This window comes from Glycine soja, chromosome 15, assembly GCF_004193775.1.
Source record: "Glycine soja cultivar W05 chromosome 15, ASM419377v2, whole genome shotgun sequence".
Taxonomy (NCBI): Eukaryota; Viridiplantae; Streptophyta; class Magnoliopsida; order Fabales; family Fabaceae; genus Glycine; species Glycine soja.
Window position 1 is genome coordinate 18774790 of NC_041016.1, and position 27477 is coordinate 18802266.

Here is a 27477-nt window from a genome sequence, read left to right on the forward strand (position 1 = left end):
TTCTGCCATGACAAGTTTCTTTAGGTCTACCAACGTAAATCCTATATCATCGATGCACACACCGGTGTTGCTGTCAACCCATTTACATTTGAAAACACATACAGAAAATTTCACATAGTTAAGCTCCCAAATTTCATCAATGAACCCAAAGTAAGGGATGGAAGCTACACAGGGATTGGTGTCATTCACACTTGCAAAGTGTTGAGATTCAGCCCTTAGGGTGACCCCACTGTTCTGCATTGTTCTTTTGTCATCTTGTGCTTTTGTGTAAAATGAATACTTGTTTATGTAGTATCCTTGCCAAGTTATAACATTTCTTTTAGGCTCATATGCTAGCTTTCTTAATGTTTCTGAAGCATTCTCATCTACAAAGATTGTATCTTTAAACCAATCACAGAAAGTCTTGTTATGCTTTTTCAACACCCAATTCTTTGACATTTTTTTATTATTCTATTCGACTAAAGCTTCATGCTTAAGTATGTATGGCAAAAATTCATTACTGTTGTTTAAGACATACAAGTGAGCTTGTAACAAATCTTCTACACTTGGAGTGATCACATGCAGTCCTCTTGAACCCTTACCACCCACTCTGTCACCATGTCGAGACTCAGGAAGGCCAACAGGTTTAGCCTTCTCAATGTATTTTGAACAAAATTCAATGGCTTCTTCTGCAATGTACCTCTCAACAATAGATGCTTCTGGACGATATAAATTCTTTGTATACCCTTTTAAGATCTTCATGTATCGCTCAACTGGGTACATCCACCGTAGATAAACAGGACCACAACATTTGATTTCTTTGACCAGATGCACAATCAAGTGAATCATGATGTCAAAGAAAGCAGGGGGAAAATACATCTCCAACTGGCACAGTATAATTGCGGCCTCATTTTCCAGCTCATCAAACTTGACAGGATCAATCACTTTACTACATATAGCATGGAAGAAAAAGCACAAGCGAGTTATGGCTAACCTGACTTTGTTTGACAAGATGTCTCGTATAGCCACGGCTAACAATTGTTGCATGAGCACGTGACAATCGTGAGACTTTAACCCTACAAGCTTAAGCTCCTTCAACTGCACAAGGCTCTTAATATTTGAAGAGTATCCTTGTGGAACCTTCACCCGACAAAGACACTGACAAAAACTTATCTTCTCCTTTTTGGACAAAGTATGGCAAGCTGGGGGCAAGTTAATTTTCTTCCCATCAGACCTTGGATGCAACTGTGATCGTATCCCCATATCAGCTAGATCTTGACGGGTATTCAACCCATCCTTCGTCTTGCCTTGAATGTTAAGGAGCGTCTCAATCACACTGTCACAAACATTTTTCTCCACATGCGTAACATCAATACAATGTCTAACGTCTAGATCAGACCAGTACGGAAGATCAAAGAAAATGGACCTCTTCTTCCATATGCAACTCTTACTTTTATCCTGCTTTTGGGTCTTTCCAAATATAGTATTCAAGTGTTGAACCCGCTGATATACCTGCTCACCAGTCAATGGTATCGGCACAATATCGTGCTCTTGACTTCCATTAAAAGCTTTTTTCAGTCATCTGTAAGGATGATTGGGTGTTAGAAAACGGCGATGCCTACTGTAGACTGTTTTTCTTCCATGTTTTAGTTGTATGTAGCTTGTGTTTTCTTCACAGATGGGGCATGCATGATGACCCTCAACATTGTAACCGCTGAGATTCCCATATGCTGGAAAGTCATTAATGGTACAAAAAAGCATTGCACGCATTTCAAACGTCTCCTTGCAAAACGCATCAAACACTACAACCCCCTGGTCCAAACACTTTCGTAGGTCTTCAACCAACGGACTTAGATAAACATCAATGTCATTTCCTAGCTGTCTTGGGCCTGATATCATCATAGACAACATCATGTATTTTTGCTTCATGCACAACCAAGGAGGCAAATTGTAAATTACTAGCAGAACTGGCCATGAACCATGTTGAGTGCTTAAGGTGCCATATGGATTCATTCCATCACTGGCTAGTCCAAGTCTAAGATTTCGTGGCTCTTTCCTGAAATTCGGATACAAACCATCAACCTTCTTCCACTGCGAGCAATCTGTCGGATGACGGACCATTCCATCAGAAATCCTTCCAATTGCATGCCATGTAAGGTCTTTTGCATCGTCCTTGTTAGCAAAATGACGCTTAAACCTTGGAATGATTGGAAGATACCACAAAACCTTCGCTGGAGGGCCCTTCTTTGAGTTTTCATCATAACTGCTTTCCCCTTCATCCTTCACTTTGTACCGGGAAGTCCCACAAATAGGGCATTTGGACATTTCTTGGAATTCATGCCTGTACAGTATGCAATCATTGGGGAAAGCATGAATCTTCTGATACTCCATACCCATCGAACACAATATCTTTTTTTCCTTCTAGTAAGTTTTAGGCAACGTGTTGTCCTCTGGAAGCAGATTGTGCACTACCTCAAGCAGTGAGGTGAAACTTTTGTCACTCCACCCATACCTGGCCTTCACATTAACTAGACTTAACACCGCAGAAACACAAGGTTAAGGAATTCTTGCACCCCGTATACAAAGGCTTCTTTGAATCACTCTGCAGTCCTTCATACACATGGGCATGTGCTTGCTGGAAAGACTCTTGTCCAAGATCACGAATCATGTCCTCCAAGCGATCTCCCATTTCTACATCAAACGGTTCACATTGGGACCCACTCTGCATGTCTGTCACTTCACCATGCCATATCCACATCGTGTAATTCTTCTTAATCCCATCACATAATAGATGGTCTCGTATTTCGTCCAGTAGTTGTCATCTTCCATTCAAACAGTTGATGCAAGGACAATAATATTTTCCTTCTTCATTCGGTCGACCTCTTTCTGAAGCAAATTGCAAGAACTGCTTGCCGCCATCTTCATATTCGGGGCTTATGCGACTTTCATTCATCTAACTTTGATCCATCTAAGCAATTCCATGCATGAAAATCACACTTTTTTATTTATAGGTGTGGCCCTATCCCATTTAGAAAGATTGTCTTTTATGTTAGTTTCAAATGTCAGGGTTAGCATTATTTTGAAAATTTTGAGAAAATTTCGGTAGCATTTCGCATTGGTTTCCAAGTACACGACATGACATCGGTGAAATGAATTTCCCGATAATCAAGTATGCACCCAGATAACAACTTGAAATGCATTAAACCAAAATTTCATCAAAATAATCAAAATAATAATAACCTTAACAAATGAATCTAACATAAAAATATCAGTCTCCCCAAACTGTCCAAACGGACAATTCAAGACTAAATACATTGACTAATGCAAACTCTCCGCAAGAATCATTGCATTCAGTCTCAAACGGGAATCTAAGGTTCACTCAACATGAACAACAGTTGTGTATATAGCAAATAACATTGATGACGTACAAGAACATACAAAATCTAAATTTCGATTAAAGACAAATATCGACATCAACATTTGTTTCTATAGCATATTACATTCATGACATACAAGAAAGCTAAGGGAGGTTGACTAGGTCGGAAGTGAGGTTGACTAAGTGTGCGTGTGTGTGTCATGAGGGTGTGTGTGTGTGTGTCATTAGGGTTTGTGTGTGTGTGTGTTTGATTAGGGTTTGTGTCTGTGTCATGAGGGTGTGTGTGTGTCTGTGATTTGGGTTTGTGTGTGTGTGTCATAAGGGTGTGTGTGTGTGCGTATTTTTCATCAGGGTGTGTCATGTGTGTGTGTGTGTGTGTGTGATGAGGGAATGTGTGTGTTTGTGATTAGGGTTTGTGTGTGTGTCTGTGTCATTAGGGTTTGTCTGTGTGTTTCTGTGTGTCTCATCAGGGTGTGTGTGTGTGATTACGGTTTTTGTGTGTGTGTGTGTGTCATGAGGGTGTGTGTATCTAGAGTCTGCATAATAATGGTTTGTATTAAAAATCAACATAGGTCACTTATTAGGAAAATAACTTTAATTCTGATAAGAGAACAACACAAAATACTCAAAGAACTGTATCTAAGTTTTGTCCTTTTCAAATATGGTAACATCCTTCAATTAGATACACGACTTAATTGACATTTGTTAAATAAGCTCTTGTCAAACACAAGAACCGAGTTGCTATGGTGATAGGGGAGCATCATAGAATTTCTCTATATTAAAACTCTTATTGACAGTACTAAAACTCTTACATTTCTGAAAGCATCATAGAATTTCTCTATCTTTTTTGCAGGTGATAGGGGAGCATCTCATGTTGAGCTACATTGGCCTACTCGTTTGAAGATTATACGAGGAATCGCACATAGAATGCATTATCTTTACACAGTACTTGGTTCCTCGGATCTTCCACACAAGTATCTCAAGTCCAACAATGTTCTCCTTGGACCAGACAATGAACCAATGCTTATAGATTATGGGTTCAGCCACATGGTTAACCCTTCAACCATTGCACAAACACTATTCACTTACAAGGCACCAGAGGCAGCACAACAAGGCCAGGTATTTCACAAAGTTGCGCTATTTACTGTCTTGGTGTTGTCATAATTGAGATACTGACAGGGAGGTTCCCTTCTCAGTATCTCAAAAATGGAAAGGGTGGGGCTGATGTGGTGCAATGGGTGGAAACTACTATCTCTGAGGGAAGGGAATCAGAGGTGCTTGATCTTGAGATTGCAGGCTCTAGGAATTGGCTTGGTGAGATAGAGCAACTCCTCCACATTGGTGCTGCTTGCACTAAAAGCAACCCTCAGCAGCGGTTAGACATGGCAAAAGCTGTTATAAGGATAATGGAGATTAAATTCGAGTGTGGTCATGAATCAACAAGCCTTGCAAATTCTCATCATGCTGAACAATCACAGAGGAGGCATGGAACAAACAGCTTCGGAAGCTGGGATAATATCGAATATGGCAGCTCCTAGGTAACACTAATTTAGAATGTCTTCATGTGTATGATCTTTTGGAATTCCCAGACAAACAGTGGTAAGTGTGGATTTTAATTAAGGTTAATAGCTGTGGATTTAAGGCTGTGGTGGCCAAGACTAGGTAGTTTTGTCAACAAAGATTGAATCAAAGATTGCTCACTGCAACCTACAGCACCAACTGGACGATGAGATTGATTATTCTTTTTCACTGCCAGATGTTTTACTGTAGTTTTACAAGCTTTTTGCTACTATGGTCAAAGGAAAAAACTCAACGAAATTAAAACATTTGTTGTGCCATTGTGCCTGCTACAATTTATGGAAGATTAGAAATGAGGCTTATGATGGGAAAAAATGACTTCAACTTTCTAACATTATCTACGCTAGGGTTGATGTAGGATAGGCCATAGATAGTGCTCTGCCCTGTTGTCTTGGGCTTGATGTTTGCCTATTTCAAAAATGAATAAGCTGCAAAACCTATTGGAGAAAGTCGAGTCTCTTACTCAACATCTTGAAGAAGGGCTTCAGTTTCTATTTAGGTGTTTGATAAAGACTAGACTTGCGTTTGTTATTTGCCTAAAACACTAACAAGTACCCTTAAATAACTACATTGCCCCTAAAATACCAACATTATACTAACTACTGTTCAGCTTGCCAAAATTTATACAAAAAAGAATATAATCCTCATACAAATACAATCATGCAAGCATATTTGAAAACTTAAAATTGGAATAACTCAAGTTAAAAACTATTCATTTTTTACAACTCTGAACAAATTAACTAAGGTACACTTGGCAAATTTGTTTTCACTAATATTAGTAGGTCATCACCACTATAGTAGAATTTAAGTTAAAGTTAGATAAGTACCTTATGAAGAGGCCAGCTACCTTGTCACAGCTAATAAGTCAGAATTGAAGAAATTTCTGCATGTATAATTGAACAAATTTGTTATCAAACTTGTGTGTGTGTGTGTGTATGTTTGTATGATGAGTGTGTGTGTGTGTGTGTCATGAGTGTGTGTGTCTGTGTGTTTGTATCATGCGTGTGTGTGTGTGTGTGTTTCATGACAAATTTTTCTTACTAGCAATTTAGTGGTAGCGTATTGGTTAGGCTTCCGTCGAAATCAAAGGAAATCAATGAGTGTGACAGAAGAACTTCACTCTTCACTGTTTAATTTCCAGCGCAACAGTCAAATGAAAGAAAGAAAAAATTGTACAATATCACTTATTGTAAAATATTATTTGCTATCAAGGAAAAATGGTCAAGAGGATTTAAGACATGATATTTATTCAACAAGACAATATACAAGAACACACATTGATCAATATGATGCTGAATTTAGATTAGATATGATGGGAGGGTTGGTGTAGGTAATGTGACATGAGCAATGGGAACAAGAGAAAAAGTGTTAGATTTTAGATTGATAATAGAAAGTGCATAACAAAAGAGTAAAAAAACTGAAAAATAGTATCTAAAAATGAACTGCCTATAGATTTTTTATTCCACAAAATATAAAGATAGGTGAGTCCATCAACTAATTTGTCCTTTCAATTGCTTGAGCAAGTTGAATCTGAAAACAACTTGTGTTATGTAGTACTACATTGAATTTGTGTGTGTAATATGTGGAGAACAGAATTGATCCCTAAACTTCAGGGATTCAAATAAGCTAACATAGGAAACAATCAACTTTAGGGGTATGAGAGTCGGAATGATTAGGCATTTTAGTAATCATTTTGCAAGAGGATCAAATGAATGCTCAGATGCATCAATTTGATGGGTTGGCAAGGGGTAGGGGGATTGAAGTAGAATGTTGGATGGTGGTATGCATGGCATGCTGTGGTCAAAGCTATTTGGATTGCCAGAAATGGTATGATTTTTAAAGATCAAAGTTTATAGGGTCACGAAATCCTTGAACAAGTGAAGGTCAACAGGTGGAAGTGGCTAAAGCTAGGCTAAGAAGAAATGATTTTTTATTCTCTCTGACTGGATGATGAATCCAGTTGAGTGTATTCAGAAAACATCTAGGTGAAGCCATGGTACTTATTTGAGATGGGTGTTGTTGTGCAATTTTGTGTAAATGTTGGTGTGTTTTTCTACTAGTGACAGGTGTGGAGGTTGTGGTGTGTTGTTTGTTGTTGCTGCAGAGAGTGCTTTTTCGGCTATTATAGAGGTTGTGGTGTGTCTATATATTGAGATATGCATAAAGTTATTATGGTAGGAAAATTCAACAAACTAAAGGTATTCGAAGATTTTTTTTCTTTTTTTGTTATTGTTGTTGAGAGTTTATTTCATTTAATTGTGGTCCAAAATCTTGGAAGGAGATAAGAAATTGAAGTTGATGTCATCATTTTGATTAGGCTTCAAGGCTACTCTATAAACATTTTCATTGATCAACTACTTTCTAAGTTAGGATTTTCCTCATTTCAGCTTAACAATGGTAACTAAAATGGAGGTGAAGTGATACCATAAAAATGCATGCCTGAACATTCCAACAAAAGTAGTTAAGGTACACTAGCTGAACTTATCTCCGATGGAGAAGCTTATTAGGCCATGCAATAAAGAATACATGAGAATTACCATGCTGAAACACCAAGACACTTTCAAAGAACATGTACTAAATCTCTTTCTGTTACTTTGAGCCATTTGTCCTCAATCAGTGTCAATAGAGTCTTGAGTGCCCTGAGAATGTTTTCAGGTGTACGAACTTCACCGTTTGTATCGGATTCAAAACATATTGATGAAAAATATGGAAGCCACTAGAGGTAATGAAGTAAATCAAAGAGGATGGAACTTAAAAAAACATGATTAGTTTAACTCAAAATGGTTATCATAAAGGTGCGCAACAAAATCCTAAGTTGAACTTTGATCTTGAAAGACCTGCTAAGGAGGACATGGCAGAAGCTGACAGCGATGGAGTTCTAGATGTTATAAATGAGACTGAGATTGAGCTGACACTACGCCCTTTAAGTTACAAACGTAAAAAAGTGGAGACACCACTAACTTCAGATTTGGCACATAGCTTGTCTTTTTCTTCTACTGGATCTAGCCTTATAAACAAGACAAGATTGAAGACCCGTCATAGCAGTTATTCAGCTGCAGAAGAATTAAGTGGAGGCTTAATTGGCCTTGTCCATGTGCGACATTTGACCGCAGGGTGCCAAAGTGGAATTAGAAGTAGTTAAGAAATTGAAGAACAATCAAGAGATGATAGAACGAAACAGCCACCTTGGTTTTTTCAAGTATTGAGTCTGAACACAAAATAAAAATATTCTAAGGTCAATGTCATGTATATTCGATTATTGTTTAAGACTAACTTTGTGAATGATGTTTCTGTTAAATTTTCTTCTTAGTTACCAAGTGTTGTGAGGGTATGATGATGTCTTGTATAGAAGTTACTTGTTTTCATGGTTAAACAAACCAATTATAATTCCGGAGTCACACATGACTGATATTTCTTTGGTCTTGTGACTATTCATATTTACATCATAATCTTTACCTCCGAAACCATGAAACATGGAGCTATGTCTATGAGGTTACTAGGCCTTTTGTTAGCCCCGTACCTGAAAGAAGGCAATATATGCTAGTATCCTCCTTTATTAATCAAATCATTTAATTAGGTTCCCACCTTCAAACTCTGCCTTTGTGGAGAGCAACTCTGGATAGTAATCTTTCCATAATGATAAAATTCATCCAACCTTCCTACTTAGTCCTAACTAACACTGGGGCGTTTCTCACAGTGCATCTCTCCAAAGCAATTGAACTCATACAACTAGTTGATTTAGTATATATTTGGATTCAAGTTGTGTAACTTAAAGTTTGGATGAAAAATCATTTTGCAAACTGAGTTTGTTAAAACAACTCTATTTTTCCTTCCATTTCAAAATGAGTTTTAAGGCAAAATTGTAACAAAACTCAATTTAAAATTAGACTCAACTGAAAATCAAACAAGATGGTTGGTTTTTCAGTTTTACTTTTTGAACATAATTTTAGGCTTTCGAACTGAAAACCAAACATGCACTTAGTCTACTCTAGATTGTGCTTCTAAGGAGACAAACCCGTGGTCACTGAAGATGCTTATGTCAATGTGAAATGGAGAAAAAAAATTCAAGGTTTTTTCAGCTCATGCTTCAATTGTACAGGTTTCATATGCAAATTGGTGAAAAAACTATGTAAGTTGTGGGTGAAGGAAAATCATATCCATAGGAATAACTACTTCACAGTAGCACATACACATACACATAACAAATACATTTTAAAAAATAAGTTATACCATTCATGTATAAAAGGCTAAAATAATGGAAAAAACAAGTATGTACCTCTTATTGCCTTTGCAGTCTGAGTTTGGCAACTAACTTAGGGCGAATACGAACCAAAGTCTCTGCCTTCAATCCCTAAAAGTAAGTTAGCACAAAATATGGCATATTAGAATAGAAATTCAATTTGTACCAAAAACATAAAAATAGAAAAGTAATCAACAAAAAAAATAGGAAAGTTATATGTCTCTCTCTCTCTCTTTCTCTCTCTCTAATAGTAGTACTAATTAATTTAAAACCCTTCTGTGCCGTTGGCGGAAAGGATTACCAAAGTCTCTCTCTCTCTCTCTTGGCTAAAACCAAAACAACAACTTTTCTACTAAGCCAAATGTGGTCCATACACAACAGAAAGTTCCATTCTGGACATTTCACGTAGTAGTATATTCAAATTTACTTCACACTTTTGTTTTTATCTTCTAGTAATATTTTAAACACAATTTAACTAAACTAATCACACCATGCATATAAACAACCAGACCAAGCAAACCACAAGTAATCTGAACAAAAATTATTTTCTACAAATTTGAAATTCATGTAGTTTATCCAAAGACCAAATGTTAGTTGAATCTCTCAAGGTTTGCTTGCTGGGCTAGCTCAATCTCTAACTTATCCAGCTGTTGCCATTGTACATTTTGCCAAATTCACAAATCTAACCTGCCAATGACATTAATTAATGGCTAGTCAAGCATCCAAACTAGCAAAAATAAAAATCTTTGTAAAATGGAATCTCAAAAATAAAAATGTTTGTAAAATAGAATCTAAGTTGCCAATGACATTAATTAATGGCTACTCACAAATCTTTGTTTCGAGTGTAATTTGGGTACCAATGGATTAAGATCATTTCACATCCACAACTATTTTATAGAAGTAAGATATAAAATAGAATCTCAAATGTAGAGATATATCCAACATGCTTAACAAATAAAAATCCATCAACACTCACACACACTGTTTCTAGTATACACAAATTAAAATATATACATCATTGATATTGGAGAAATGATCATCACCTGATACAAAAAAAGAGGCTGGCTTCTTATCAAACCCAACAAAACCAATGAGCACTATAGTATCATCTTTGTCTTCACAGGATCCTCAATTGCTGCCTTCTTATCAAACCCAACAAAACCACCAACAAACAAAAGTGGAAATGAGATGCCAAACCATAACAAAAGAAGCGCAAACATTGTTTAAAATGGCACAACTCCAGAAGACCTCTAGGTTAAATTAGAGCATTTAGCACAAACAATACGGCAAAGGCACTGGCAAGAACTATAAAGGTTATGCCAAATGATATTTTCTTACTATAACAACATAATCTTCACCACAAGACCTCTAAGTTTGAAGGTCTCTTAAGAGCCATGAATAGATAATAAGAAGCCTAAAAACTTATAAATGAATCCTTCATTAAAAAATCTTAATGTCATATGTGATATCTCTGCTCAGTTGATTGACTATGAAATCTTAAGAGCCATGAATAGACAATTTATGTCTGCTCACTTCTTGAGAAATGACTATTTTATTGACACTTTTAAGAGGTAATGTGATACGTTTTCTTGCAGGATTAACTTATAACCACACAAGTGTTATGTTCATAAATATACCAACCATATCCAAGTTGCAATGGCATCCATTTACTGTTACTTCTAATAGTAATTTGGAGCCAAACAGCCTAAGTGTTAAGTTGTTATTAAAGGTGAAGGAACTTGGAGCAAGAAGCTCTATCAGCTTCTTTCAACTCCTTCCCCAATGTAAGCACAATGGTAGCCTTGATAGCATCCAAAATAACTTTCTCAAACATAAATATGTATGTATCCACAAAGGTTTAAGAGAGATAAACATTACAAAACATAGAGAAAATGATTCAAAACTTATAGAATATCACAAGTTTCCAATGGAACAATGAACTCACGAACCCACCCCAGGAGATAAGACTGCGTCTAAAACCTATCAAACAACTAATTGACGAACACACCTGAACTATTAATACCAGTCAAGATACATTATTCAACATACAAAACTTATTATTTACCGTAGGGTTGCACTTTGCCACGAACAATGACGATGATGGCGGACCCCACGGTCAGCTGGCGGACACCAATGACGATGATGGCAGACACCACGGTGAGCTGGCGGACACCAATGATGACGATGGCAAACTTTAGTGGTTTGGGTTTTTGAAGAGAGCACAGGGAAGACAAACTCACGAGAGGAGAAAGAGATTTTGACGAGCGCGGGGAGAAAACCAGGGGTTGTGTTTTTAATTTAACTCAAAATACAGCATCGGTTTTTCTAAAAAAACCGATGTTAACATATAATTATTAACATCGGTTTTATCAAAAAACCAATGTTAACCATATCTCGTTAACATCGATTTTATAAAACCGATGTTAACATCGGTTTTTTAAAAACCGATGTTAATAAATTGGTGTTTATTACAAAGTATGTCACCGCATTTGTGTTAACATCGGTTTTTAAAAAACTGGTGTTAACGGTTACATGTTAACATCGGTTTTTAAAAAAACCGATGTTAATTAACTAATCTTAATTACAAGTATGCCACCACTCTTCTGTTAACATCGGTTTTTCCAAAAACCGATGTCAACGCAACGATGTTTAATGTATATTTTTTAGTAGTGTATATTACTTCTCATCAAGTAACAATGACTTCTCTACATAATTTTCTATTTCCTAGCCTTCACATAAAATATTGACTTTTGGGGGAATATTTTTTATTTGACAAAGTAAATTATTATTTCAAAATCAAATAAGCATGTGAGAGAGAAAAATTGAATTTAATCCTCTTATTTGTACAAAACATGATTTTAAGACTAATAGGGTTCCAAAAATTTGGTTTTTCATGCATATTTTTTTTTGGCAATGGAAAAGCATAACTTTTATTCAACAGAAACATTAGAAGGCTGAGCCTGTACATCTGCTAATAAAAGAGAGTGAATTTAGTAAGGATGATCTTCAATCCAAATATGCTCCTCATCAAAATCAAAAGCTAAATAAGCTAAGGCATGAGCTATCAAACATAATGTTGTAGATTTGAGTTGCCAAAGCCGACAAACACCACATAGCTTCATTGAAATGCATTATGCTTCTTCTAGTGATGATACAATCTATAGCACAATTTGTTTCAAATTCTCGGTTAGTTATAAACCCCATTTGAATGCCAATGTTTAACTACATGCACGTCAAACTCCTCTTTCATGAATTTAGCAACAGGCACTAATACATACACATTTTCATCCCTAAAGATGACCCCAAAACCTGTCCTCCCCACATTTAGAAATAATCGACACATGAAAATTAGCCTTATAAGATTGCCTCAAAGGTGGCATACATACTTTAGATACCTGTTCTTGTACGACTCTGAATCTGTAGGGTTCGAGGAGGCAAAGGCAGAGAATTTGGAACCCTCTCAATGATAGCTTCCTAAATCAACAACTTTTTCTAAAAGACCAAATCATTTCTCCTGTTCCATATTGCCCAAATAATAGTAAACATTAGACCAATTTGATCTTTTATCTAATTCTCCCATCAAATATTCCAAAAAATCATTTAAGGATATAATTCCATTTTATCTACTCTAATACAAAGAGGAGATGCATACCAGATAAGTTTAACTTTTGGGCTAAGGGAGTAGAGCATGATCCACAGTTTCTTCACACTCTCCACACATGGAGCAAATAGTATCAACCTCAATACCCCTTTTCTCTTGTACAAACTTGCAATGCAATTATACAAATTCTCCACAACAAGTACTTACAATGGGGAATAGCATTCGCTGACCAAATCTTCCAACCATCTCCGCACCCTTCGCTGGAACCCTTTGCAGCATTTTCTTCTTTATTCAATGCAAGTTGATAACTTGACTTCCCAGAGTAAACTCCATCTACAGTGAATCTCCAAACTAGCACATCATGATAATCAAACTGCTTAATTGGGATAGTAAGAATGTTATCAATCACCCAAGTTGGGAAGAAGTCCACTAACTTACTACACTCCCAGCTCCTTTTATATATGTAAAATTGTGAATGTACCACTTTCAAATCTTCCACACCTCAACTGGTTGTAAGAAGTAATTAAGAGCAATGCTTACCTTCAGGATCCACCTATCTCTCCCAAACCATATTGAATTACCATTACTAACACTCTAAATTGACCCTTCCTCAATCAACTATTTTATAGAAAAGATACTTGTTCAATTGAAGTTGGGATTATATCTTCTCTTTGCCTATAGTGGATGATCTCTAGGATAGTATTTTTCTTTCAAAACTTGTGCCATCAAAGATTCTGGGCAGTCAATTAATCACCACCATTGTTTTTCCAAAAACGAAGAGGTATTAAAAGCCTTAATCATCTGAAATCCAAACCCACCTTGTTTCTAGTATCCTTAGTTAGCATCATATTTTCATGCAATTTAGTGCATCAAACTAACAACATTGCATGCATATATAAATATGGTAGCCATCATACTATATTTAAAAATTAAGAACGCTATCATAAAATGGATTCAATGTAACGTAACATTTAATCAAGAACATGAAGAACGAGGTTCTTCAAGAACAATCACAATTCAAACCATGGAAAAACATTAAAAAAATGAAAGAATAAAACCCCACTCCCCCGTACGTTAATTTTCTTTAGCTTCTAAAGGCAAGGTGGTTGAATTTTTTTGTCCTCCTCCCCTCCCCTAAGAGCTGGCAGAACCACCTAGGGATAGTTGTTTTCGGTGTGAAGTGAGCCTTCTTTGGGGTCTATTTATAGTTGAGCACAACTACAAAGAAAGTGATTCCATGATGGTTTTAAAACCGCCATGGAATATGTTGTGTTTTTACAACATAACCTTTTTATGTATACTTTTATGTCGGTTTTCAAAGAAACCACAGTTCTTAGAAAATCGTCATAAAAAGGTTGACATCAATGACAATTTTTCTCAAAACCGTCATAAAAAGTTCATCTCACTACTGGAAAAAAGGCCTTCTATGACGGTTGTAACACATATTCAAAGACGGTTTTGAACCTTCTTAGAAAAAAATACCTTTCTAAGATGGTTATTAGTTAAAAACCGTCTTAGTCTAAGACGGTTTTTAAAAGAACTGTCTTAAAAAGTACACTCTTTAAGACGAAGAACCGTCTTAAAATCATTTTTTTAAAATGAATTAAAAATTAGTGAAGATTCTAAGATGATTTTTTCAAAGAACCATCTTAGAATGTGTTTTTTAAAAAAGAAAAAAAAATGTTAAATTTTGAGGATTCTAAGACGGTTTTTCAGAAGGGTATCCTTCTAAGCTGGGTTTTTTAGAACCGTCATAGAATGTATTTTTTAAAAACATCATCATATAGTGCATATAAATAAAAAAAATATACAAATTGTTAACCATTGCCCTAAGAGAAATGAAATCTATCCTATGACTTGCAAATCACCCTTGCTTTCCCACATTAGAAACCAAGAAAATAAAAAAAAGGGTGGGGAAAGCAAAGACAGTCGAAGAAGGCTAATCAACATAAGCCATTCAGATAGATCAATTTCAGCCAACAGGCCTATACACTATTTGAAGTAACAGTTTATTGTATTAATAACTAAAAAAGGAAAAAAGAAAATTGTGAATAGTAGGGTTGGTTCAAACATGTATATGTTTGTGTATGTGCATGTATGAGTTATTAAAAATGTAAATACATTAAGTCATGAAAAATCCATAAATTCATAATTTCACAATATGCTGGAAATGTTGGGTACCTGAACTTGCTTTCCCATTACTCTCCGAGTCCAATTCAGTATGGGATGCAGAGGCCATACTGGGAAGTATAATGCCAGAAACATTAAACGGAGAAAAGTCTGAGCGATTGCACGTCATTTCAGCAGCTTCAATTTCAAGCCATTGTCCAGTTTCATGTTTTCTTCTCCAAAGATCCCTGAATTTTGTGCATGTATCCCTGACATGTAACAAAAAATAGCATAAGCAAGATTGTCCAGGCCATAGGTCGATGGGTGAGGAAGCCAACACTTCACCAACAAATATCCAAGGTCATAATGGTCTATGAAAACAAAGTTTTCTTACTTCATGCGAGATGCACCAAAGCATTCAACAAATGACATCAAAGGCGGTATATAGTCAATGTCAAAACCAGCAGCAACAACATGAGCAAATGCCATGCCTTGCTCTTTCTGCAATGCTGACTTACGTGTCTCTAGGACTTTCAGAAGATGAACTCTAATAGAACATGTAGAAGTGAATATGAGTTAACAATCTATTTCAAATAGTACAAAGAAACTCAATAAATAAACTTCATCATATTTATATGCAAGCAGCTAAAACTCAATCCAATTAGGCATTGATTAAAAATTTATAACAATGTAGAAACAATTATCCAAAATGCTTAAGCTATCATAAATGCATTAAAAACCATCTCCATTTGTATACCTGTTCAATAATAATAAATAAATAAAATTCATAGTTTTTCAACATGCTGCTTTCAATACTGGTGGATAACTAATTATGCTCAAGAGGGAAGTATCAACTATCAAGTTATAGTTAAGCTTATACAAGATTCACCTAACAGGGATGTTTAAATTAAAATTAACTTGATCGAATTTTAATTGATTTTTTTTAAGTAACTCCAACGTACCTTCCATGTTGACATCTCTATTTTATGCACTACAAGCATATTCTAGGAAGAAAATTAACTGATAGAATTTAAAACATGCAAGGTCTGGAATGGACACTTGATGAATTTTATTATTTAATCATAAACAACTTACTTAAACATTACAATTTTTTACTCTATGAGATGGTCATAAAAGGGTGAAAATAAAAAGACAAAGAATTTACTTTGAGCTTCCTTCCAATGTGGTGCTTCCATTTGCTTGAGGTGGTTGTGCATCAGGCTGGCACATAACCATACAGATTGATTATAAAATTATAAAATCAATAATAGGGTATTAATTGTTAAAGACCCTACTAACCTTGTAAAGTACAATTGCTCTCTCCTCATTAGTATCCTCCCAAGTCTTCCTGCCTGCACAAAGCAGCAAGTTTGGTTAGTTGTAAACAATTATAAAACTTAACAGGGCTTTGAATACATTTATATTAGTTCAATAGTTAGTTGTACACAGTGAAAACTTGCAACAATTGTACTTGGGCTTTCATATAGTGTAGTGCTACATATTTACATACAGTGCTAAAACCAAAAGAACTATTTCCTTGAATTGCAATTGCCTCTTCAATTTGTAAGATTTTTTATTCTGTAGTATACACACATTCCAATATCTCAGGAGTGCTCACAAAACGAACAAACCTACAGAAGCAGAGAAAATTAGTCTAGCAGGCTAACTTCAAGTCTCTAACCTTACAGTTACAAGGTCATCATATATGTTTAATTTCAAAGCATTTTTCACTGCCATTTCCCCACCACTTTCCTTTGCCTTAGAAAGAGTAAAACAAAAGAGATATACAAGAATTTTGGTCTCAATATTAAAATAATGTGTATCAATTAAATGCAAATAAAAAGTTAGTTGATTGTCAATATAATAACATGTATCAATTAAAGTAATAAGTAATTGTATATTAAAAAGTTAGTTGATTGTCAGTATAATAACGTGTATCAATTAAATGCAAATAAAAAGCCTGGGTTTCTTCCTATTTAATATGATAATTATAATCATCAAATTATAGGTCGTTTAATCCTAAAAAATATATCAATTTAATTATATATATTATCAACTAATCTTGAATTGTCATATCATTAAAATTCATTAAATTTTGTAATAAATATTGTATTTTAAACAATGAGTTGGGTCTAGACCTGCTACTAGCTACAATTAATGTATGACTAGTATAGTAAAAAGAAAAGTGATGAGTTTTAATTTGAGGTAAAAAAATAAAAGTACGAGTTTCATATAATTTTATTGCATATTTCATTATTTTTTCACTTTCCTTCGTATCTATCAAATAGGTTTTTAGTCTCTAACTAAGCATATCTCTGAAAAAATTGCTTTATAAAGAGGATATTTGTAGAAAATTAAAGAAAATAAAAGAGATGTTATTTAATAATTTAACATTGTAAAAAAATTAAAACTAATAATATATAAAAATTAAAATCAAAATATATATTCCAGGTGTATAAATAATTTAATTTTTGGCAAAAATAAATTTTAAAGTTTTTCAATAGATATTCCTTTTCATTGTTTTTATTCATTTTTTGTTATTGGTTAGTATACTACTATGTTATTAGTCGTGGCATTGACCAAGGTAGAAAAAGGAATTAGGGGAATTCTTCAAAGTATGTGTATATATATACATTTGGTTTTTTTAAGAAAGTGCAACATTTTTTTGGGTTATTGAGTGAATCAAAACCAATTAACACCCCTTACTCACTTATGTTCTTTTACTATGGCAGTTAAAAGTGTATTCAAGGAAGTAATAGTACCTGCCACCATATTGAAACTATATCGATCAAAGCAATCACTTCCAATGCAAATGTGTTTAGTGCTGCCCATATAACAGTGAGGCCAATATACATGCATAAGAATTACTTTATTTGTGTGATCCTGCATATGCCTTTTCCAACCATGAAAAGCATGAGTTGTCATGTAAACATTCTTTGAAAATATTGACTAGAAAATAGAAGTTTCACCTTATTACCTGAGTCCTTATCCCAGCTATAAGCCCTATGGTCTCAAGCCAAGCACACCACCATGAAGAAAATGGTCCCCATTTTGGACCAGCTAAATGGGCAGCCTAAAAGTACAGAGAACTAGTCATCTGTTATATTGAATTGGAAGTCAAAGTTAGCACTTCATCTTCTGTCAGGCTTGCTCTCTTTAATGCCTTATCTTTCAACTACTGCAGAACCTGATGAGCAAATAACAATAACAATTGTTAAACATGTAATGGCTTTCCAAAAGAGTGTCTTTTGGATTGATTATACAAAACAGGCAATGTCTTTTAAATAACCGATGTTAATATCAAGTATTTAACATCGGTTTTGACAATATCGATGTTAACCTCATATAGTTAACATTGGTTTTTTAAAACCCGATGTTAACTATATGAGGTTAACATCAGTTTTGTCAAAACCGATGTTAAGTACTTCAGGTTAACATCGATTAATTTAAAAAAACCGGTGTTGTTCTTTTCATAAATTATAACACAAATTCATTTTGGCCCCTGCAAACCCTAGACTTTTCTCCTTTGTCCTTTCATCTTCGCGCTCAGACCCTGTGACTGCCGAAAACTGCACTGAAGCTACCACTGTCGTTGAAGCTGCGACTACCGCAAACGACTTCGTCTCTGCCGCGATTGAGGTACGTCACTGCAACCACATTGTGTGCATAAGGAATGTGGTTTTCATTCACTTTCAGTCATTGATTCTTTGAATGTTTGTGTCAAACATTCGAATAGTTTTATTTCTATAATTAGTTGAGGGTTTTTATATGAATAGGATTTCAAACAAAACATAGTGAAGACCTAAAATGTTGTTCACTATGTTTTGAAAGAATGGTTGTCCACGAAAATGCTGGTAGTTCTGAAAAACTAGTAGCTTTGGTCACGGGGTTACACAGAATGATCACTATAGAGTGTTTCCATAACCCTATTTTATTATTCTATTTTTTTGGCTAGTAATGTGAAACTGTGATGGTAGTTTTTATTTTATTGCCTTTGATTTTTATTTTGCTTCCTTTTTCTTTTTATTTTTAAAACGCAATTTCATTGGAATGTTGAATGGTGTTGTTCTCCACTGCGTCATAGTTAGTTGGTTGCATAGGTGACATGTGAAAAAATGTGCATGCTTGTATTTGTATAATGGAAATTTAATTGCCATCATTGCACACATAATATTGGTCCAAAGCAAAATCAATTTCTTCTATTATGATTCGTCATAGCTCTCTATGGAGCAGAAGCTGCTATATTGTCTTTGCTGAAAACCCAATGCAATGAAATATTGAAAGGTGTTATTCTGATTTTGTCGTGGCTGAAGCAACAAACTGCATGTATGTTAAGAGTAGCCATTTGAAATTGCAATGGCATGGTAATTGTACATATTGAGATTTTGCCATTGCAATTGCATTGCATAACTACTTAGAGACTACGGTATATTTTGTTTTAATCTCAGCTTCATTGATTTTGTATTCCATTTAAAGTTAGTATAGATTATTGCAACAATCATTTAAACTTGAGGAGCCTAAAAGTGTTTTGTTTAGCCTTTTCTGTTACTATCACTTGATGTATCTTCTCATATATTGGGCTGTTATTCCAAATAAGAACTGGTTTTTGGAAGTGAGTATTGTTTTCATTTGTCTAAAAAATATGTTGTTTCTTTTCATAGTGGATTTTGCTACCCAGAGATTCTGCCAGCTAAAGATAATTGCACAAATTATGAGATATGGCATAATTTGGACTATAAAATAGACTAAAGCAAGTCTGAGCTTTGAAACCATTCAATAGTTTAAATTTGATGAAGTTAGTGCTTTCTGAATATTTGGATAGTAATTTTTTTATGCATATAATTGCAGTCTTAATCTTTTTATTTGGCATAGTCTATTGTACTTGTATCCTATATTATCAATTATTTTTCATATCTTCATATTGCCACGTTGTTGTTATGTGTTTTTGTTAAAATTGGTCGGATAGAAGAATGCATGCAAGCGTTTATTAGAATATCACAGATGATTTATGTGAATGAACACATGTAAAGGGGGAGTCAGGGAATTTAAACATAGTTGTATTCACTTGCCATATATGTATAGGGCCCAGAAATCCCATATATTCCTCAGTTTCAGTGAACATTGACTTAAGCCAACTGAGTAAATTACTACTCCATTTTCTCCTTTGTTGTTCCTTCTTTAAAATGGAGCATCGAAACCCAACTGAGCAAATTACTAGTCCTCTGGTTGGTGAATCATAATCATGAATAGAAACAAGGATTATCCTCTTACAGCTATTTTTGTCTGTCACATGAAAAAGTAACACTTTTAATAGCCAACAAGCAGTTTCACATACTTTGGTTGAGCATAAGCTGAATTAGTTTGTTGAAGTTGAACTTGGTTTGGCTTTGAGTTCTTCTAATGCCATTACTCATTAGTTCTTAAAGGTCTTTTGTGCCAAATGTGATACATATAATTGTTGTGGTAGTATGGCCCATGGCTAATTGGCATATGTTTTTTTATTTTTAGGTTATCATTTACTACTGCTAATTGGCCTTGTTGTGGAAGTTGTTTGATTATATCAACTCCAGGTAAAGCACATTGTTACTACTTCTTATATATACATGTATATGTGTAAAGCACATTGTTACGTTGTTTTTAATCGTAGTTCCTAGCTAGTAGTTGGGGGAAGTGGCTAGTAGTGGCTGCATTTGAAGCAATTGGTGTCTCAATACCACGAGTAGATTAGAAGCCTGGAGGTTTGAATGAACTTTGTATATTTTTTGTTTAGCCACAACAGACCCATTAAGCTAAGGATGCATGTTTTGTCTTGGTGCTGAAATTTCCTCTTGTTGTGAGCAGTGATTTGGTCTTGGGCTGAAGTATTGGGCTGTCCCACTAGTTTATTAAGTTGTACAAGAATTATAAAAGCATAATTTACACCCTACAATGAACATATAATTGGTAGTTGTAGGTAGATTGTTGGTGCTGAATATTGTAGTACCCTATACCTAGCTTAGAGATGAAATTGTCTCAAATTGTGCACAAATGGGCTGATCACACACACTGATCAGTGTACTATATCTGGCTTTATGTGAGCAAGATATATTAGTTTTTCCATTAGACTCTGATACAAATGGTTGTCAACAGTTGGTTCCTCCTAAGCTTCTCCCTGTTTAGTATTTTGGTATTAATTTCCGTGACTGCAAGTTACTAGTTACTATTAATAATTTGTGTGTCTGATTGAGTTATCATCTATGGTTATGCCAAACCAAAAAATAATGAATTGAAAAATTGTCACATGCTTTATGCCTAAAATTAATGACAATCCACAAAGTGATTGATGTGAGTGTATCAATTCGTAATCCGGTGTGACAAGTTTTCCTTCAAACAACCAAACTAATGAACCCATTCACCAGCCATAGATAGGATTTAATTTCTACCGGTGGAGGCAAGAGATGAAGGTCTTTATAGTGCTGGTTATCATAGTCACGTGTCCCAGGTATTGCTCCTGCACATAATCTCAGAAATTGATTCCCAGTAAGACAATAGTGAGGAAATGCTAAGCCTCCATCTACTAGTTCTATCAGATTAGGCATTGATGCTGACTTAGCAATGAGCTTTCCCTTATCTACACTTGCCTTTTGACCATTATTTTCCTTGTTCAGCTGTAGTTGTGCATAGCACATCACTAATGCTAGGATTTATAAAGACTTTATACCTACAATAAGGATAAAGTGTGTCAAAATAAGAACCAAACTTAATAAAAACAAATTCAAGATTGAGTCTGGGTATGTAAAGCATGAGAAAGAATCATATGTACGTGAATATGCATTTATCCATGTATTAAAAAATAGGTTTGGATATTGCATTTTTTAAACACATACTCGATTAAGTCAATTCACTTTGTGAAGATATGGGGGATTGAAAGATAACTCAATTCCATTTTTGCAATGCTCCCCATTTCATTTAGGTATGTTTCACAACAATGTGGGGACAATTGCAGTGAATTATATCTTACTATCAATTTAGTATCTCAATTTTCAATGTGTTCCTACCCATGAAGAGAATCAACTGCATGATCTCTTCCTTTCTGAAAGTTGAGATTCAAATCCAACCTTTTGCCTGCACTCTGAACTTGATTAGCATCCTCTCCATTTGGAAATACATCCAACTTGAAACCATGAAGGTCAGCCTTATGCTTTGCTAATAAATCTAACAACTCTTTATATCCCTTTGCCTACACCATCTTTCCCAGGAAATATGCCCCTTTTGTAAAGGGTTTCTGCCCCAGCTCCCTATATGCAACAATCATTTCTCCAATTTTCAACAATTTGGGATTCACACCACGAACATTGAAAATTACAGACTTTGGTAAATCCTGAGTAGCAGCTGAAAGACGAACAACCTGGATATAAATCATAAATAATTTAGACCCTTTTTGTTTTGTTTAGTTCCTTTTTGGTAAAAGAACTCCATGACAATTTTATCAAGAAATACACCAAAACCATTTCTATTAATCTATCGAGTTTGGGTAGCATTTGGCCTAGTGTTTTTCTGACTTCTCTTCTCCTTAAAAGGAGAAATCAGGCTAAACAGAATTTTATAAAAATCTTTAAAAAAGTAACTTTTAAAATAAACAAAAACCCAAAATAATCTTCTATAAGAGCTAATTGAAGGAGCTTCTGGTTTTAAGGAGAAGGGAAGCCCAAAAAGGTTTGGTCAATTACCTTCTACCTTAATCCAAGCTCACTAGTAGCAGTTGTCAATATTGCAACATGTCTTTCATTGTCCAATGGATGATGCTTTGCCCTGTGCTCTGAAGGACACTTGGTATTGGTAAATTTTATTTACAATCAAGTTTTATTTAATAAATTTTATTTATGACATGTTATATATGGATAATGTGGAATTAACTTATTTTATTATTATTAATCATTATATTATTAATCTTTAAATTTGACTAATTACTTTAATAAAAAAAATTCAATCATATTTTTTCATTTATAAACTCAAACCTGATCTTACTTTGTGACTCCAATTCCTCATGTTTCAGTCTGAGCTTAGTAGAGGGTAGGAAAGGTAAAGAGGGGCTGAAAATGGAATGGTATGGAATAAATTTTCATTGAGAGAGCGGAATATAAAAAAAAAATCATTATACTTTCCTCCCAGTAGGATTAAACATTATTTTGGGAAATTCATAATTAGAATAAGTTGCCTTCAATTTCACACTTTTGGGAGAGGTGAAAATTTGTCAGCCGGAGTAGGAATGAGCTGGCCTTCACTCTCAATTGGTTTCATGTTTTCCTTTTTGCCAAGCAAGTAAAATTTCATTTCCAAACCATTTCAATTCTTCTATAACCTCATTTACTTCCATCTCATTTACATATCCTTGGCAATTTGCATAAAACTAATTTGACTTTTGCTAGTGCTAACAGAAGTTGGGGAGCATATTGGTATATTGTATGATGATTTTCACTTTGCATCATCTAGTACTTTTGGTAAAGATGTTTGGCCTTGGATTTGGTCTTGTTCTTGTTCACTAAAGCAGAGAAGTGCAAGAAACAATAATTACAAAACTATTTTAAAAATAAAGAATGAAATAATATTACACATCATTAATTCTAATCATGGTCGTCAAAATTGCACACTGACTCGTAGAATCACACAATTCTATGCTTCTCTAGTACCTGGGCGAGTTTATATGTGCTCAGAATCATAAATGAGTATAATTGGTAGAATCACAGTGTAGAATTGTAAACTCAGTAGAATTTTAGAGTTTTTGATTTTGCTTGGCTAGTTGGGTTTCAAAGTTTTTTTGGGCTTCTACAAACCTAAGTCCAAAAACCAAGTGTTCACTAGCCCTTAGACTAAAAGAACTAAGAAAAACACTTCTTTTCATCATGACTGTGTGTCTTAAACCTCTTGCAGCCCTCCCCCAAAATTGCTACAGAAATGCAATGTGATCTAAGCTCCTCTATGCCACATCCAGAGCTTTTCTCCACCACATCCGAGCTCTTTGTTTTAAACCAGTTTTGTTTTGTTCATATGTGGCTCTGTTAACCTAGTTATGTTTCTCTGTTTCTGTGAGCTATTGTTTGGGTTCTGGTTCTGTTTGTCTAGTTCAATTCTCTGTCTGTTCATGTCTTGGTGTTTTGTACTCGCAGTAGGCAGTACTGCAGTATTTAAGTTATTTTGTTTGTCATTTATGTCCTTATTTATTGACTTTCAGAAACTGCGATGAATTTAAGCTCAATTGTATTTGATGTGTGCTATAAAGGTTAATATGTATAAGCATCTGATCAAGCACTAGAAATTTTAACTTGCTTGAAAATCATGACACATTAATTTCATTTTACTATGTTAATCTGTTAACAAAGGCCACAAAACTCATAAGTGTATCTAGTATTTTACTTTGATATTCACACACATTAATAGTTGTACCTGAAAAGTTCATCTGTTTTTTTTGTTCGCCTTTTTTTCCCATCAGGGCACAATCATCCTATTAGGCTCAACAACATTGCATGACTGAGAGAAAGCCTGAAATAGTTATAAACCATAATAGTTTTAATTATTTCAGATTTTATAGCATTATATTTTCACATTGGTGTGGAAGCTCTTTGATTATAGCAACTCCAGGTACGTACGTATAGACTAGTATGTATATTATTATTGTCACAGACTAGTCTTTTGAGACATAATTGACAACACAACACATCGAGAAGAACCCTAACCAAACAAGCAAATAATGGCTGCGGAGTTAGGGCATCAGGCGGTAGAGCTATCCACCCTTATCACACGCGCTGCTAACAATAAGTCCAGTGATAAGTTAGCGGCGCTAACAAATCATAGGACTAATCACTAGCAGCACGTGCGACGATGGTGGATAGCTCCACCGTCTGTTGCCCTAACTCCGTAGCTATTGCTTGCTTGTTTGGTTAGGGTTCTTCCCGATCTGTTGTGTTGTGTTATATCTCACTATATTTAATTTGTAAGTCAATAATGTGCTTTGCATTAGATTCAACTTTTGTTCATAATGAGTGAACCTTAGATTCCCGTTTGAGATTGAATACAATGATTCTTGCAGAAAGTTTACATTAATCATTGTATTGAAACTTGAATTGTCTGTTTGGACAGTTTGGGGAGACTCACATTTTTATGGTACATTCATGTGTTAAGGTTAACATTATTTTGTTTAATTTGATGAAATTACGGTACAATGCATTTCTAGTTGTTCTCTGAGTGCATACTTGATTATCGGTGAATTAATGTCATCGATTTCATGTCATGTACTTGGAGACTAATGCGAAATGCTGCCGAAATTTCATCACATTTAACTAAATAAGATTAACCTTGACGCATGAATGTACCATAAAAATGTGTTTTCCTGAATGGGATAGGGCTTCACCTTAAATGAAAAAGTGAGATATCATGCATTGAATGAGTTTCAGAGTATGAAGGAGTTATTTTTTAGATGGATTGAAGTTGGATGAATGAAAGACGCTTGAGCACTGCGTATGAGGAAGGTGTGGAACAGTTCCTACAATTTGCTTCAGAAAGAAGTCGACCGGATGAAAACGGGAAGTTTTTTTGTCTGTGCATAAATTGTTTGAACGGGAGACGGCAAAAATTGACGACATACGGGACCATCTGTTGTGTGATGGAATTAAGAGGAATTATACGACGTGGATATGGCATGGTGAAATGATAGGCATGCAGAGTGGGCCCCAATCTGAACCGTTTAATGTAGAAATGGGAGATAACTTAGAGGATATGATTCATGACCTTGGACAAGAGTCTTTTCAACAAGCACATGTCCCTATGTATGATACATTACAAAGTGATTCAAAGACGCCTTTGTATCCAGGGTATAACAATTTTTTGACGCTATTGTCGGCGGTGTTAAGTCTGGTTAATGTGAAGGCCAGATATGGGTGGAGTGACAAAAGCTTTAGTTCACTGCTTCAAGTAGTGCACGATATGCTTCCAGAAGAAAACACATTGCCTAAAAGTTACTATCAGGCCAAGAAGATACTGTGTCCGATGGGTATGGAGTATCAGAAGATTCATGCTTGCTCCAATGATTGCATACTGTACAGACATGAATTTGAAGAAATGTCCAAATGCCTTAGCTGTGGGGTATCATGGTACAAAGTCAAGGATGATGAGGAGTGTAGTAGTGATGAAAACTCAAAGAAAAGACCCCCAGCGAAGGTGTTGTGGTATCTGTCGATCGTTCCAAGGTTTAAGCGTCTTTTTGCTAATGGAGACGACGCTAAAGACCTTACATGGCATACAAATGGTAGAAACTGCAATGGAATGGTCTGTCATCCGGCTGATTACTCCCAATGGAAGAAGATAAATCGTTTGTTTCTAGATTTCATCTGATTACTTTAGCATGAAGGTTTAGTCAAACAAAGTAATCCAAAAATGTCAAAGAACTGGGTCTTGAAAAAGCATAACAAGACTTTCTTTGATTGGTTTAAAGATACAATCTTTGCTGATGAAAATGCTTCTGAAACATTAAGAAAGCTAGCAGATGGGCCTAAAAGAAATGTTATAACTTGCCAAGGATACGACATAAACAAGTATTCCTTTTATACAAAAGCACAAGACGAGAAAAGTACAATGCAAAACAGCAGGATCACCCCAAGGGCTGCATCTCAACACTTTGCAAGTGTACATGATGACAATCCCTGTGTAGCTTCCATCCCTTACTTTGGGTTCATTGATGAAATTTGGGAGCATAACTATGTCAAATTTATTGTTTGTGTTTTCAAATGTAAATGGGTTGATAGCAACACCGGTGTGCAGACCGATGATGTAGGATTTACATTGGTAGACCTAAAGAAACTAGCTTACCAAAATGACCTTTTCATCATGGCAGAACAAGCTAAACATGTATTTTATGTGCAAGACCCTTGTGATGAAAGGTGGTCTGTGGTTCTACACGGGAAACCAATTGGTGTTAATGTAGAAGATGATGATTCATACATTCATAGTTATGTTAGTCCTTTGTCCACACAAATGACTCCTAACGTCGTCGGAGAAGAAGAAGCTGACGACGTTCATGCTAATCGTAATGATCAAAATGGAGAATTTATTAACATCGTCTATGTAATTTTCTTTAGTTATGTATTTCATTTAACTACATTCATTTACATAAATGATTCATTTTTTTGATAATGTTAACTAACTCAAGTTTTTTTCTTTGCAGGCCCATGGCTACTCCACCTGCCTCGCCTCTTCCTCCTCTTCCTCATGCAGTAGCATCAAAGTCTCTATCTACCTTGAAGCGGACATGCAAAGCCACACGGCCATGATCCTTGGCCACTAGACCACCTGGGGCAGAGAGACCGGTGGTCCACGTCAATCCTGTGACCGGGAACGCCGACGATCCCCACAAGAAGAAATTAAGAACATATTTAGGGATTACCGCTCGTGATAAGGTCGACGTGACATACGAGACTTTGAAGGAAGTCCCTGCCACTTAGAAGGATTTGATATGGGAGGATATGTTGGACCTTGTGGCCTCAATAATCTTAAGAGGGATAGGCTTAGAATATAGAAGAAGCAACAACAATCAATTTAACAATGTTCTTTAAACATGCAAGA

At 35.3% G+C, this 27477-nt stretch overlaps 1 long non-coding RNA gene and 1 pseudogene across 1 annotated transcript; one reads left to right on the plus strand and one right to left on the minus strand.

The window, feature by feature from the left end:
• Positions 1 to 7423: 7423 nt before the first annotated feature.
• On the plus strand, positions 7424 to 8075 carry LOC114387260 (annotated as a pseudogene).
• A 7265-nt stretch (positions 8076 to 15340) lies between these two features.
• On the minus strand, positions 15341 to 16240 carry LOC114387268. The gene is made up of 3 exons (XR_003661282.1): positions 16183 to 16240; positions 16049 to 16104; positions 15341 to 15430 (listed from the first exon to the last, which is right to left on the minus strand). It is a non-coding gene; the product is annotated as an uncharacterized LOC114387268 (long non-coding RNA).
• Positions 16241 to 27477: the final 11237 nt, after the last annotated feature.